Source organism: Zootoca vivipara, chromosome 16 (genome assembly GCF_965207765.1).
Source record: "Zootoca vivipara chromosome 16, rZooViv2.hap1.1, whole genome shotgun sequence".
NCBI lineage: Eukaryota > Metazoa > Chordata > Lepidosauria > Squamata > Lacertidae > Zootoca > Zootoca vivipara.
The window spans coordinates 11,414,490-11,429,679 of NC_142599.1; the positions used below are offsets into that span (position 1 = coordinate 11,414,490).

General features: G+C 43.0%; 1 protein-coding gene and 1 pseudogene across 5 annotated transcripts in view; both read right to left on the reverse strand.

Moving 5' to 3' along the window:
* The window catches only part of ZDHHC8 (zDHHC palmitoyltransferase 8), a 126,133-nt gene that overhangs the window by 71,467 nt on the left and 39,476 nt on the right, over positions 1 to 15,190 (reverse strand). The window lies entirely within an intron of this gene.
* The window catches only part of LOC148683092 (serine/threonine-protein phosphatase 2A activator pseudogene), a 52,437-nt pseudogene continuing 38,632 nt past the window's right edge, over positions 1,386 to 15,190 (reverse strand). The window contains exons 1-2 of one of the 2 annotated variants that reach the window (XR_015947428.1): positions 4,390 to 4,475; positions 1,386 to 3,774 (exon numbers count right to left, since the gene is read on the reverse strand). The product of XR_015947428.1 is annotated as a serine/threonine-protein phosphatase 2A activator pseudogene, transcript variant X2 (transcript). Of the gene's footprint in view, positions 3,775 to 4,389; positions 4,476 to 15,190 lie in introns of those variants that run through there. The other variant, XR_015947427.1, reaches the window with a different exon arrangement.

Below are 15,190 nucleotides of genomic sequence, written 5' to 3' on the forward strand. Positions count from 1 at the left end.
GCAGGGGGTTGGACTAGATTGACCCTTGTAGTCCCTTCCAACTCTACAATTCTATGATCTAAGCGAGGGGTGCCTCACTCTACTTATATGGACCTGGCACTGTTACATGTGCCACATAATATGTGTTCCATGTTTGTAAGAAACTGATCTTTTAATGTAGAAAGCACTTCCTGTCTACTGACCTCTGGCAGGCGACTTCGCTGTATATATTCTTTTCGGGCCTTCTAAAAAAGTCGCCAGACACGTAGAATGTTGATGTGTTTTAATCTGCTTTCCAGCTTCTTGTTGATTTTTATTTTTTAATGTTAAAAATTCTTTTTAACTGATTTTTAAATTTATTGTTTTATTCTTTTCGTAAACCACTTTGAGTCTTTATTACAAGCAGTATATACATCTAGGTGAATAATTACGGTAAATAAATTTCCCCCCCAATTTCCCCCACTTCTGCACAGTTTGTAATTAAAAATAAATAAAAAACTGCACAAAACTTTGTACAACTTTTTGCGTGCGTTTCTCTTAATGTATGCAATTTTGCCTATTATACAGAATTTTTGCAAGCCAGGTCTCTTAATATAATGCATTTTAATATGTTAATTTTTCCAACATCCACATTTTTCTGTACATGCTTTTCCTACTAAATGCATTTTTGAACACTTTTTGAAAAAAGTTTTTGGGAACTTCATCACAAGATTTGGAGAAGTCTGATTTTCCCATTTTATAAAATCCATCTTCCAGTATCAACTTTGCGTTTTCTCCCTCCATCATGAGCCAAAATATGTGTTCTACAAGTTCAACTGAACTCAATACTTCTGAGTAAACAAGAATGGGATTGTGCTGCACACATCACAACACAGCACACCTCTCAAAATCAAGAAGTTTCTATTAAGGATTTTCTGTTTTTCATCAAATTGAAGAAACACAGCAAACAAGAATACTGTATAAGGACAGCCTAGAACAGGGGCCAGCAACCTTCTTCAGCCGTGCTCTGGTCCACCGTCCCTCAGGCCATGTGGTGGGCCAGATTATTGGGGAGGGGGGAAATGAACGAATTCCTACGCCCCACAAATAACCCAGAGATGCATTTTAAATAAAAGGACACATACTATTCATGTAAAAACACGCTGATTCCCGGACCATCCGTGGGCTGGAATGAGAAGGTGATTGGGCTGTATCCAGGCCTTAGGTTGCCTACCCCTGGCCTAGAATGTTGATGGACTAGACCAGCCAAATGTGATCAGAGTAACATTCAATGAAAGAAGATGGACTCTAACAACACATTCTTTTTAGGGCTACCACCCAATTAAAGCTACAATCCTTGAAACATTGACTATGGACTAGGTCCCAGTTAACACAACTTCTGAGCAAATAAGCACAGGACGGCACTGTTTAGTCACATTGCTTTTAATCAATATATTCACATGCAAATAGGCAAAGCCACATGTCACATCAAGCAGCCATCTTAAGACGAGACATTTCTTTCTTTGTGTCAAAAGCCTTGATAATTTTGGGAAGGCATGGCAAAACAAAATATTGCATAAAATAAACGCAAGCAAAGAAAACATGAAAGTAATGTCACATCTCAGGCAGTGTTACCTTTACCCATTCCTCCCCACATTCCTTTCAAGTTTGGTACCACCCTCCTTCAAATCAGCAGGATCCAAATCAAGCCCGCTAAGAAGACAGTGGTCTTCCCTGCTGCCAAGATTGCTGGAGAAAGGTGTTGTCCCAGTGGGGAGCTGCAGACAACTGAAGTCTTATGTAAGCTGGCTCCACATCCCCAGAGAAGCTGGCTGGACTGCAAAATGACCCGCACCTGATTTTAGTCTGCAAGGTTGGGGAGACAGGGGTACTGCAGGGACTCTGAGGATGGTAGAAAGGTTGTACCATCTAGGTGGGAGAAGTCTGGATACTGTCCTGGTGGTTTTTCACTGAGGAAATGAAAGCATCCCCAGAAACCTCTGCCACCACGCAGCTGCAAGGTCAAAGGGCCAGGGCTCACAACCATTTCTGCGCTGTATGGGATGGCATTTGAATTTGTCTTGCAAATTTCAGCTAGTCCAAAACAACAACTGAGGGAATGTATCTTGCACTTATTTCTTTTCTTTTCCTGACAATGCTAGAGGAAACCAGAGGAGTCAGGAAAGAGTGCCATGTGGAGAAAGCCTTGCCGGTTGGCGGTTCTAGGGCAAGGGGGAGTTAGATGTGCTGGTGGGGTGGGGTGGAGAGGGGAGGGGGTGTTTGCAACAGACAGCAGAGGTGACTGAAACCATGCCCAAGGAACAGGAGTAGTCCAAGGGGGGAACTGAACTAAGAAGAAGGGCCCAGATTTTTAGCAGCTGTTACACCTCTAATGGTTGTTGCATTCGTGAGTGTCAAAAGTAGACCCCCTCAAAGGATGGTGTGTATACATTAACAGGGAGGTATACTCTTCCATTCTGCAAGCTGGCCAAGGGAACCCTTCTTCAAAATATTGGGGGGGGGGTTAGGGTCTTTAAGAGAATAGGAAAATCTTCCTGGTTTTTTGTCCCCCACTCCCCCCAAAAGTTGCAAAAACATAACCTGCGGAAATGAATCGGCTGCATAGTTTGAGAGTGGGGCTGAATGGGGAGAGCTCTGGCCCTTCACCCTGCTCTCTCCAGTGCTTTCTGACCCCCTCTTTTTTCAAAAAAGAAAAGAAAAGAAAGAAATGGGGGAAAGAATATCTTACAAAACCTCCCTAGGATGCAACAGGCTGGATGGAGAGGAGGCTGCCGAACTTGAAGTGCTGGATCACAGGGAACTTCTCCAGGCATTCGGCTTTGTACATGCGAACGAGGCCTTGGTTGACCTTCGCCCATGAAGGGACTGCGCTAATGTTCCACAGCTGGTTGGAGTGCTCAGCAAATGGGCCTGTCTTCATTTCTGTAGTGAATAGGATGCACTGGAGAAACATGAATTCCTTGTGGTTTTCATTCACCACCTTCTCGTCCACAAGATGTTGAGGCTCCAGGTTTGGGTGATCTATCAGTTGTGAGCTGCCCCATATGAAGGGCAGGAACTGGAAGTCATCCAAGCCCCAGACCCCTCGGCTGCCGGCCGGTTCCATTCTGTAGGTCTTCTGCAGCTTCCGCATGACTTCCAAATATCTGCTGAAGACTTTGAAGACAATAGCAAGCTGGTCATCCACTCGGAGAACTCCAATTTTGCAAAGGCAGCAGAGGAAGGCGACAAACGCTGCTTCGTGACCTGTCCCGTAGTCAATACGAGTAGAGTTGCCCACAGACTCCTTCAGGTACACAGCCACCTCGGAGACGGCTTCTGACAGCTCCCTCGGGACCACCGTGGCCACTAGGTTCTCAGCCCCCTGGTCCAGTTTGGTGTACCACCTCCGGAAGGCCTTGTTCCCAAAGCGAGATGGCTGCTCCTCCGGTGGGGTTTCATCAATCCATCTGTCAAGCGTGTCTAGGAGATCAACCAGCTTCTCAATGGGCTCAGAGACTTTGTAACTGCAGGTCAGCTTCTTGCCCTTGACGCTTTCATTCAACTTGAGAATGAAGCCCATGTAATCTGCATAAGCCTGTGAGTGTTTCCACTTCTGCATGTCGGGAAGCATGGTGATTTCCTTCTTGGGGATCATGAAACTTGGGCAGGGAGCAGGCTGTGGTGCGTCCTTGGCAGATTCTAGATGCCACTTGCTTTCTGCCATCTTCTCTGAGCTTTCACCGCTGTCTTTCACCGCCTTGTATCTCGTAGTTCTTAAAACAACTTTATTAAGGATCAAACTTTATTAAGGACCTGCAGGTTAAACCAACAGTGCAGTCACCAGCATATTTCTCATATTTTTAGGAATTTCCCTCAAGAGAAAACAAGTAACTTTATTTTAAAAAAAATATTTTTTAAATAGTTGATGCATGTAAGTTGTCTCAGATCAGGAGTCTACACCAAATGAAAGGCCACAATTTGTTTGTTTTTTTGGTCTAAGAGACCTCTAGGTTCCTTGTTTAAGTCCAGCTAAGTCAAGGAACTGAGTCCAAATTAGAATGTAAAATAAATGCAACTCCCCTGGCATTATTAGACCCTTGTTAAATAAATAATTTGACATACCCCTTATATTTCACAGAGTTACTGTAAGTTGTGTCTGATGACACAATCACCATAGGACAGGGTGTGTGGAAGGCAATTAGTTAATTAATCCCCCTCCCGCAACATTATTACTGTGAGTATCGTTTATTTCGAATAATTCCTAATTCTGGTCCTCTTGACTGCATTCCTAATAATTTCATGTTCGTTGTCACCAATTTTATCTCGTCACTCATGACTACAAGGTTTGTTCTTCATTTCCTGGTCCCTAAACTTCCAGTTATTAACAGCTTTCTCCCAAAAAATGAAAATACTGTCTTGCTTCCTCACCAGCAGCCAACAGGGCCATCTGAGCAGAATAAAAATTCTGCCGTTACAGCTTCCTTGGAGTTCCTTTTATTAGTAAGTAGTCTCATCCCAGGCTGTGTCTGCCCAGAAATGTAGCAAAAGCAAAACTTAATGCCTCATATTTGGGGTTTGCTAAAATACTAAGAGGGACCCAGGTGGCGCTGTGGTTAAACCACTGAGCCTAGGGCTTGCTGATCAGAAGGTCAGCGGTTCGAATCCCTGTGACGGGGTGAGCTCCCGTTGCTTGGTCCCAGCTCCTGCCAACCTAGCAGTTCGAAAGCACGTCAAAATGCAAGTAGATAAATAGGAACCGCTACAGCGGGAAGGTAAACAGCGTTTCCATGTGCTGCTCTGGTTCGCCAGAAGCGGCTTTGTCATGCTGGCCACATGACCTGGGAGCTATATGACGGCTCCCTCGGCCAATAATGCGAGATGAGCGCGCAACCCCAGTCGGTCACGACTGGACCTAATGGTCAGGGGCCCCTTTACCTTTTACCTTTAAAATATTAAAGCCAGATCTATACCAGCCAGCCCCACACACCAGTTTACATCTAGTGCAAAAATTGCAATGGTAAGGTGTACTGGCTCACTTCTGTCCTATCGCCTACTGATTCAAAATAATATACTGTACCGTGAATATATTTTCAAGGTCCTAAAAGCTCAATTCAAAGCATAAATAGCAAACGTACCACCTATTAAATCAGATGAACAACCTGTTAATCAAACATGATTTGCTTATCTCATTTCCCACAGCTTTGTGTGTTTTTTAACTCCAGTGACATGAAAGGAAATAATGGGTAGTCTGCTTCCATCCCACTGCAAGTGTGGAAGACATCTTCCGGGAAGATGTTTTCCTTTTACAGTGGTACCTTGGCTCCCAAACTTAATCCGTTCTGGAACTCTGTTTCAAAACCAAAGCATTCTAAAACCAAGGCGTGCTTTCCCATACAAAGTGGTGCAAAATGGATTAATCCGTTCCATACTTTTAAAAACAACCTCTAAAACAGCAATTTAACATGAATTTTACTCTCTAACGAAACCATTGATCCCTAAAATGAAAGCAATAATCAATGTACCGTACTATGAAATAAATAAGATAGTATTGTAGATGATAAAAATTAAAATTACTTCCTCCCCCCAGGTGCATTGATGATAGTCATTGTTTGGAGGGGGGGGGGCTTTTATCAATTTCTGCAGCCACACAGTCAATCAATCAGTAGCTGAACTGGGTTCCACACAGTCACAGAAACAAGTCACAAAAACAAATCCACAAGCCACCGTCACAAGTCAGTCCCATAAAATGAAGAACAAGTCACAGTCAAAAAACCGAAAAAGCCACACAAACAAAAATGCAAAAAAAAACCCCAGCAAAAGCTCCAAATATCACCTCTGTGTTGCGTGGGTGCTCAGGACTCAACAGCCCACAGAATCCACAGGAAGCCTCCGATTAGCAATTTACAAACAGAACACACTCAACAGGAAGAGGAACATGTTCCGCTTCCAAGGCAAAGTTCACAAACCGGAACACCTACTTCCGGGTTTGCAGCGTTCTATTTCCAAGTTGTTCATAAACTAAGCTGTTCTAAAACCAAGGTACTGTACCACTGTACAATCTCCCAATCATCTTAAGCGCCCTCCCTCTTTTATTTTTCCAGCTCTGCGAGCAGATCTGACTGTAAATGCTGACAGTACCAGCAGGAGCCTTGTTGACATTAGCAATCATGAGGGCTTTGCTTCCAGATAGAACTATTACATGAAAAATAGAATGCCCATCCTGCTTCCTGTAGCTTTAAAGGAGAGGGGTACACCTGCCTCCTCTGATGTAAGGTCACTTGTGCCAAATTTTGTATGATCTTAACAGGAGTGTCATTGGACTTGAAGTCTTTGACAGCTTTCTTAATAGTTCCGACCTTTTTTTGGATAGCGGGAAAAGCAGGTGTTGATTATGCCCGGAAGAAGAGAGGGCAGCCAATTTGGAGATGAATCCCTTCATGTCTCCCTCACCCACCTCCTCTTGAATCCCATGCAAAAGCAGGTTGGTCCCCCACATCTCCTCCTCCAGTGCTATTTTTCTAGAAGAAGAACTCACCATGAACACCTCCCTTGTTCTCTTTCATAATGGCAATGGCGCCAACCTGAGAGGTGCCGGAACTGAGTTCCAGCAAGTTCTGGGCAAAAAAAAACAAAAAACCCTGTCCTCCGCCTGCATTTCTAAAAGTTACCATTTCACTTTCTTTACTGAGTAATTCTGGGCTATGGTAAGATCTAAAACCAAAGAGGCAGTTGCTCAAACACTATCATTATAAATCTCCAAATCACAAAGCTTACTTTCCAAAAACTCTGTCCAACTTTCCATTAGCTCCGGTTTAAATTATTTGCGCTCCAGAGCCTGTTCATTTCAAATGCTGAACCCCCTTTCTGGGTGCTTTTTGTCACTCTCTGTAGATCCGGCCCCATTCTGGAAGCGTCCAGACGTCTTTAAGAGTGTCTGGTTGTTTCCTTTTCCTAACGGTTTAAAGTTTGTAATAAGAGCTATTTCTTTGATGTGTCCATGATACCACCCCTCACCTTTCTCATCTGTAAAAAAGGGAATCGCATTCAAAGTTACTAAAAGCTGGGGCCATTTATGAATGAATGAATCTTTATTCGCGTCAGCCATCGGCCATAGCAATAAAACAACAAAGAATAGAAATAAAAAGTCAATTATATAAAATACATTTTAGGGTTTTGAATCAGTAGTCAAATAGTGGATCTTATTCTGATTGTCCCAGCTAAAAACTTTGCAACCTTTGTTGTCACCTGCTCATCTTGATCTGCCAAGAAAAAGGACACTGCGGCAGTGGCTGGGCGACCCAGAATGGACAATCTTTTGAGAGTAAAAGCAAGTGAAACTCGGAAAATTAGAATATCGTCAAAAAGTGCATTTATTCCAGAAACGCAACTTAAAAGGTGACACCAATATATGAGATAGAGGCATGACATGCAAAGCAAGATATGTCAAGCCTTTATTTGTTGTAATTGTAATTATTTGTCGTTAGGCGGGTCAATTATAAATGGAATGTAATTAATAAAATGTAATTGTGATGTTTATTTTTGTATTATTGTAACTATTTGCTTTAATACTGTGGAATTTCCAAAAAGAAAGCATTTGTAAAAATTAAAAGAAAAATAAATAATAACATGTTTCATTACTGAAATAAGTGCACTTTTCGACGGTATTCTAATTTTCCGAGTTTCACCTGTACTTTAGAATTGCTAGGTTATGCAGATAGGGTGCCAGAGAGTTGAAATGGGAAGGTGGAAAACAGTCATACCACGGGCAAAATTTCCTAATTGTGGCCAAGTTGTTCTGACGCTGGATATCATTTAGGTGCTGACAAATTAGACCGTTTTCTTTACTAAAACCCAAAGTGAGTAGCTGTTGTGGTGATAAACCACAAGAGTGAAGTTTTTGATAGACAATTTTAGTTCAGGCGCTCTTGTGACAATCTTGCAGCACTAGGGATATTAGACTGGGGGGGAATTAAGTTTAGGTGAAGCCAATAGTTAAGTGTCCTACGACTGGGGCCATCCATTTTGAGATGCGCTGCTCACCCCTCTGTTCCAACCAATTTCCATTTTCAATGCACGTCTCCACTGGCAACATTTGCTGCACCCAGACTAAGCCAAACAAGCCAAGAACAGTCCTAGTGTTGCGGTAAAGAAGCAGCTGATGTTATAAATACTTGGTGGGCCTGCCTCAAAATACAAACATTTCTGAAGAAAAATGCCTATGCAATTAAGCTAATGGCAAATTACATCATCTCCTTTAACTCTCTAAGTATACTTTTAGGCTGTCAAGACAGCTTTGTAAGAAAGGGAACACTAAAAGGAATCGCTTAACTGTAGCAAAACAATGTAATCACCACTAAATTGCAAATTCCAACGACCTCCTACTGCTAAAGGATGGTTATATAACCCCTGGAAAAATCACTGAAACAGGGTCAGCCTGAGACATTTTGCTGCCCGAGATAAATAAATAAAAACCAAGATGGCGCCTTCGCTTCACCATTCGACGCATCATCGACTCAGTTTTGCATCAACACCGAAGATGGGACAGTATCATCCACCACACCTGAGGGCAATAGACCAAGGCACTGTAGATTTAAAGAAGTTTCATACTACTTTAAACAGCCATGCCTTCCCGCAAGGAACCCTGGGAAGTGTAGTTGGAAAGGGTTCTGAGAGTTGTTAGGAGACCACTAATCCCCTCACAGAACTACACTTCCAAGAGTTCCCTGGGAAGAGGCACTGATTGTTAAACCACTCTGGGAAATGTAGAGGGGAATGAAAATGCCATCAGGTGAGACACTTCTTGTTGAACTCTGGCATCATCATCATCATCAATTTATTAACTGCCTTCTAAGCAACGGTCTCAGGGTGATGTACACTAAAGATAATTAAAAGCAGTTAAAAGCAGCAAATACATTTAAAAGTAAACAAAATAGAAAATTAAAATGAAACCACAGACAACTGAAACAAGAGAACTGCCATTTTAATTTCCCACTGACATAGCATCTCTCGAGAGCGTTGCGAGTAATTTTGCTATAAACCCTCTCTACTCCTAAGGCAATCCATCTTCCATTGGTTGGCCAGCATTCTTTAGAAAACGCTGAACTTCTGAGTCATTAAATGCCTAGAAAGACCAAACGGCTTTGAAAGCATCAATGCAAAATAAATATATTAAACGTCAGAGAGGAAGATTTAATGAACTCCGACATGGGTTTTCCAGAATGTAACTCCCAGTGTACTTGGACAGTGATCATATGCATAGGATGATTCCGGTGAGATTTCTATGTCTGCTGGGCATGTTTTCCACCTAATTTGGCACTGACCTTAGGCTGTTCCATATCATCCTATTATGGGGCATGAGGGAGTCAGACGGCATGATTCACAAACACTTCCAAGATGACACAGTTTGAGCCTTAAGCCATCTATGGTCACATCTGTGATTAAAATCCCAAGAATTTGGAAGTAAATCCATACCTAATGCAAGGGCCTTCTCCCTTATGCACCTGCCTGGGGGTGCTCTCTTAATGGTGCCACACTTGCTAGAGACTCAGTGCGCAGCAACATGAGAGACAGGCAGTCCACAGGCATTCCAACTGTGGAACCCTCTCGCACCCTCCTCAGATATGGATGGAGCAACAAGTCTTTCTGAGTACCAGCTAAAGACCTACTTATTCGCCCAGCTTTTGGGTTTGAATTTGTGTTACTGCAACTGATAGCTATTTAACAGTGCATATGTTCTCTCACCTGGTTTTACTGCTTTATTGCTTATTGATTGCTTGATTGTATTGTGTTTTCTCAATATTACACTTTGTAATATTTGGAAACTCCCACTCCAAATAATTTTGTGCATGTGTTTGGGGTCATGCAGGTGGCCTCAAAGAATCTGGGTACCTGAGTGAAATTCACCGCCCAATACTGTCTGCGTGTTGTTGCAGAAGCTAGCTCTATGAGTGCTGCAAAGAGCCTTTTTCAAGAAAGATAGTCTGGCCAACTATATGCCTCACCTTTCTATTGCTATGCTCATAGTGATGGAGCTGTCTGTGGAGCAGGGACAGCCTGTTCATTTTGCTTCTATAGCTCTGCTATAGAATCTGCTTCTATAGCTCTCTAGACTTCTTCCAGAATGGAAGTATGCTTGGGGAACGGAATGCAGAAATGCCCATTGAGGTTGTCCAACCACAGTCTTTTTAAAATATTAGTTTTCAATAGCTTCTCAGCTTTTTGACTAAGTACAAGTGTAAAATCACAAGTTTTCATTTGGTAGCAATTCTAAGGCAACACTATGTATATTGCTCTGTGAATTGCTATTTTAGGAATAATAATGTGCCTTATTAACAGTATTAAGTAGAACACATATTAAGTACATATGCGAAAGCAGGTCCCATACTGCAGCCTGGGAGCCAGAGGTGGTACCGGAGTGAAGATGCATCTTCCTATGTTTTAATTAGGTAAACATCACAGCCCAAGTCCATAGCTATGAAAAATGACTTCTTTATTTAAAGGTCTTGCCCACATAGCCTTTTCTCCTCTCCAATGGACACTCCAAGCAAACTTCAAAGCATTTTAAACCTGAGCTTTGAGCTGTCATTGACTCTAATTAGACCCTAATTCATTTTTTCCGCTGCAATTGAGTGCAAACCAGCTTTGATCTCTGGATTTTTGCTTTTTTGTTTGCTTTTGTTTGTTTGTTTGTTTGTTTGTTTGTTTAAAGCACTTGTCTTTGTAGGCTCTCTAGAAATCCATAATCAGAATCTTTCTGTCTAAAAAAATAGTCCAGACAGTTGTCCATGCTTATTGGGCAAAACTGATGGTCTGGAAAAATCAACCCAAGATTAAAAACAAACCAGTGTCATGACCATAGGACCCCTCCACTTGGGGAAAATCCTGGAGGATCAACAAACCCACCCCCCAACAGAACTAATAACAGTAATAGCAAAATCGGTGCCGGTTTGAGATCACCATATAATTGGGAAAAGGGGATTAATTATACAATAATAATTTCATACAATAAATAAGCAAAGAGTCAGAAGACAAAATGCCTAAAAACACAAAAATCCCAGCATACATGTCGCATATCACTGAGTATATCAAGAACTGCAATCTGCATGCAGGCAACTTTGCTAAATGCTCTATCAATAAAGGCAATAATTAGTTTCTTAGTTGTTTCCATAAATGTATACCCACCCTTCTTCCAAAAGGAAGGCTAGGGCAGATTGCAAATGTATAATACAGTAGTAACAACAACAACAACAACAACAACAACAACAACAACAACAACAACAACAACAACATACTTAAAATACCCATCAACTCATTTTGAAAACTCCCAAATAAAATAAAATAAAATAAAGCAGCAGAGGGCAACCAAAATGGCCAAAGGCCTGGAAATGATGCCTTATGAGGAACGGCTTAGGGAGCTGGGTATGTTTAGCCTGGAGAAGAGAAGGTTAAGGGGTGATATGATAGCCATGTTCAAATATATAAAAGGATGTCATATAGAGGGTGAAAGGTTGTTTTCTGCTGCTCCAGAGAAGCGGACATGGAGCAATGGATTCAAACTTCAAGAAAGAAGATTGCACCTAAACATTAGGAAGAACTTCCTGACAGTAAGAGCTGTTCGACAGTGGAACTTGCTGCCAAGAAGTGTGGTGGAGTCTCCTCCTTTGGAGGTCTTTAAGCAGAGGCTTGGCAGCCATCTGTCAGGAATGCTTTGATGGTGTTTCCTGCTTGGCAGGGGGTTGGACTGGATGGCCCTCTATCATTCTATGATTCTAAGTTCAGCAGAAGAATCATTGAACCCCACAACTCCTGGTGGTATAAAAAAAAGTTTCCGCAGGTCACCTTAAAGTAGAGAGTCACATAATCTAGGGTTCACTATGGAAAATCCCTTGTCAGGTGTCACTGCCTGGCTGATCTTAATGACTTGCTGCAGCACCCTGGTCCTTGTGTCCCAGGTTGTTCAGGGCTTTGTGTACTAATATTAACACTTTGAACCAGACCTGGAGGTTCTCAGGCAGCTAGTGCAGAGACTGGAGGATCAGGGTCATATGACCCCCACCCTCGCCATCCTAGATAGCAACTACTAAGTGGCATTCTGCACCAGCTGCAACATCTAGACAGCCTTCAAGAGAAGCCCCACATGGAACACACTCCTGTTATCTATATGGGAGGTTATCAGAGCATGAGTAACTGCAGTCAAGTTGTCTTGGTCCATCCAGTAAGAGCCGTAGCTTGCAAACCAGCTTGAGCTATGCATTAAAATTTCTTAATGCTCTGAATACATTTTTTTTCTGAATGAACACTGGGAGAAGGAATTGTTCCAGCAAAATATACCCCCCACCTATTATCTCCTCTTTTATGGGACATGCAAAATAAATCTGTAAAAGGTTTTAATGCACAGCTGTTCCTTAGATGGGCCTTCATAAACTCAGCACCTCCCAGATGTTGTTGTTGGGACTCCAGCTCCCATCAGCCCCAGGAAGCATGGCCACTGGTCAAGGATGATGGGAGTTGTAGTCCAAAACATCTGGAAGGCACCAGAATGGGGAAATGCTGCCTTCTAAGAAGACAAATTCCATAGCACTCATGTGATGGTTTTGACACTATGTATTCTGACAGTGTATTTTCCAACTTGTCAGCTCTCATCTGGGGGAGCATTCAGCCGCTGTCACCCTCTGCATTTGTCGATTTATTTATTTGTTTGAGAGGTGTGTTCACTGATATAAGAATGGAGGCTAAATGTGGTATTGGTAAGATTAGCAAAACGGGGAGGTTGCAGGTTTCATGAGACTGCCACAAGAGGTTGTGAATATATGGAGCTACTTTATATTGAATCAAGCCATTGGCTCATCTGTGCTTATAAACATAATATACTCTAATTTGAAACTTGTATTCTTATGAATATTCTTGAGAGTCCCATGGACTGCAAGAATATCAAACCTATCCATTCTGAAGGAAATCAGCCCCAAGTGCTCACTGGAAGGACAGATCGTGAAGCTGAGGCTCCAATACTTTGGCCACCTCATGAGAAGAGAAGACTCCCTGGAAAGGACCCTGATGTTGGGAAAGATGGAGGGCACAAGGAGAAGGGGACGACAGAGGACGAGATGGTTGGACAGTGTTCTCGAAGCTACGAACATGAGTTTGACGAAACTGCAGGAGGCAGTGGAAGATAGGAGTGCCTGGCGTGCTCTGGTCCATGGGGTCACGAAGAGACAGGCACAACTAAACGACTAAACAACAACAAAATTCTTATGAACAGGATGCAAGGGCATATGGTGTTCCTTTGTTCCCAACACCTGATTTCCAGGGGTATTCTGCCTTTAAACATTGAGGTATTGTGTCTTATAGATAACTGAGATGAAGCGGGCAGAAGGAGCTTTGAGTAGGAGCCCAGGAAAGGTGTGTGTGTGTGGGGGGGTGTTTGTCAGGAAGGGTGGGGTCCTGTCACCTGTCTCTAACCTCCATATTTCTTAGAAGCCCCTTCCTCCTGAAAAAGCCCAAGTTTGTCTGTCCTCAGCCTTTTCCTCACAGCTCTACAGCCTGCAATGAAGGCTTTTCCACACAAGCACAAAGTGACCTTTCACTTTAACTTGCATAGTTGGAATGTCACCAACATTCTTAGACCAACAGCTTCCTTCTGCAGGCAGAATTTTCATGAAAATTCTAGATCTAGAAAATTCTAGATTGGCCAATCTATGGCAGATGCTCAGCACCATTTCCATAGAAACACTTAGTATATTTAAGTATAGAAAGAAGAGCTTTGAAAAGCTCTCGAAAAGCTTTGAAAATTGAACTTTCAGTAAAGATCAGGGCTTTTTTTCATGGGCATTGCCATTATAAGAGAACAAGGGAGGCGTTCACGGGGGGTTCCTGCACCTCTTTTTCTTAAAATAAAATAGCACTGGCAAATGTTATTTTGTAATGTTATGAATCTGGTGGCCTGATTACTGTGAATGGACACCACTATGATTTTTGCCTAAATCATGACTTGATCGGAGTCAGGGATTTGACAAAACAACATTAACAGTGTTCCTTAAACAGATGTGGGTGGTTCCTGAATGGGTAATTCACCTGCCAGAATGAGACCTCCAAAAGCTCTGCATGGCGTTTGTATGTGAGTCAACATATGTGTAGCAGCAGAAATAGCAAATGGAACAGAGAGAATCTTGGGGCAGGGGAGTGGGGACGCTATCTTTGACGTGGGAAAGCTGAGATTAGATCACCAGCCACTATTTTTTTTTGGTAAAGGTAGTGCCACAGGATGCAAATCTCCCACCCACTTAACAGTTACCCATTCATCACGAAGGGGAAAACATACAGGAGCTTGTATTGCACTCATGTGTTGCCCCCCACGCTGCTTAAAAGCAGCCCTAAGGGATGTGTGGTTTCAATCAGGGTGAGAAGTGTGTGGTTAGATGACCCCCCCCCAAACACACACTTCTCCAACTACCGGGTCTAAATCAGGGGTCCGTAGCACTACTTTTAGCAAGAGAAGATGACAATGGGAGACCTAACTGCAGAATTCTTACACGTCCACACCATTAATTTAAAGCGCTATGATACCACTTAAAAAGGTAAAGGGACCCCTGACCATTAGGTCCAGTCGTGACCGACTCTGGGGTTGCGCGCTCATCTCGCATTATTGGCCGAAGGAGCCGGCGTATAGCTTCCAGGTCATGTGGCCAGCATGACAAAGCCGCTTCTGGCAAACCAGAGCAGCACATGGAAACGCCGTTTACCCTCCCGCTGTAGCAGTTCCTATTTATCTACTTGCATTTTGACGTGCTTTCAAACTGCTAGGTTGGCAGGAGCTGGGACCAAACAACGGGAGTTCACCCCGTCACAGGGATTCGAACCGCCGACCTTCTGATCAGCAAGCCCTAGGCTCAGTGGTTTAACCACAGCGCCACCTGGGTCCCATGATACCACTTACCCCCAATTAATTCTCAGAACTGTACTTTGCTAAGGGTGCTGAGAGCTAGTGGGAGGACTCTATCCCCTCTCACAGAGCTACCATTCTCAGAATAGTTTAACAATCGCTCCGTCTTCGCAGAGAACATGGGGAATTGTAACTCTGCGAGGTGAATAGGGTTCTCCACTGCTACTGGGATTGGGAACAGACTCTTCAGGGAAGCTCACAACTCCAAGCAAACCAATCTTGGAGAGAGAGAGTCTTGTGAGCAAGCCGTGTCTCACTTTTAAAAGCTGGCGGGAGAGGTGGATTTGTTGA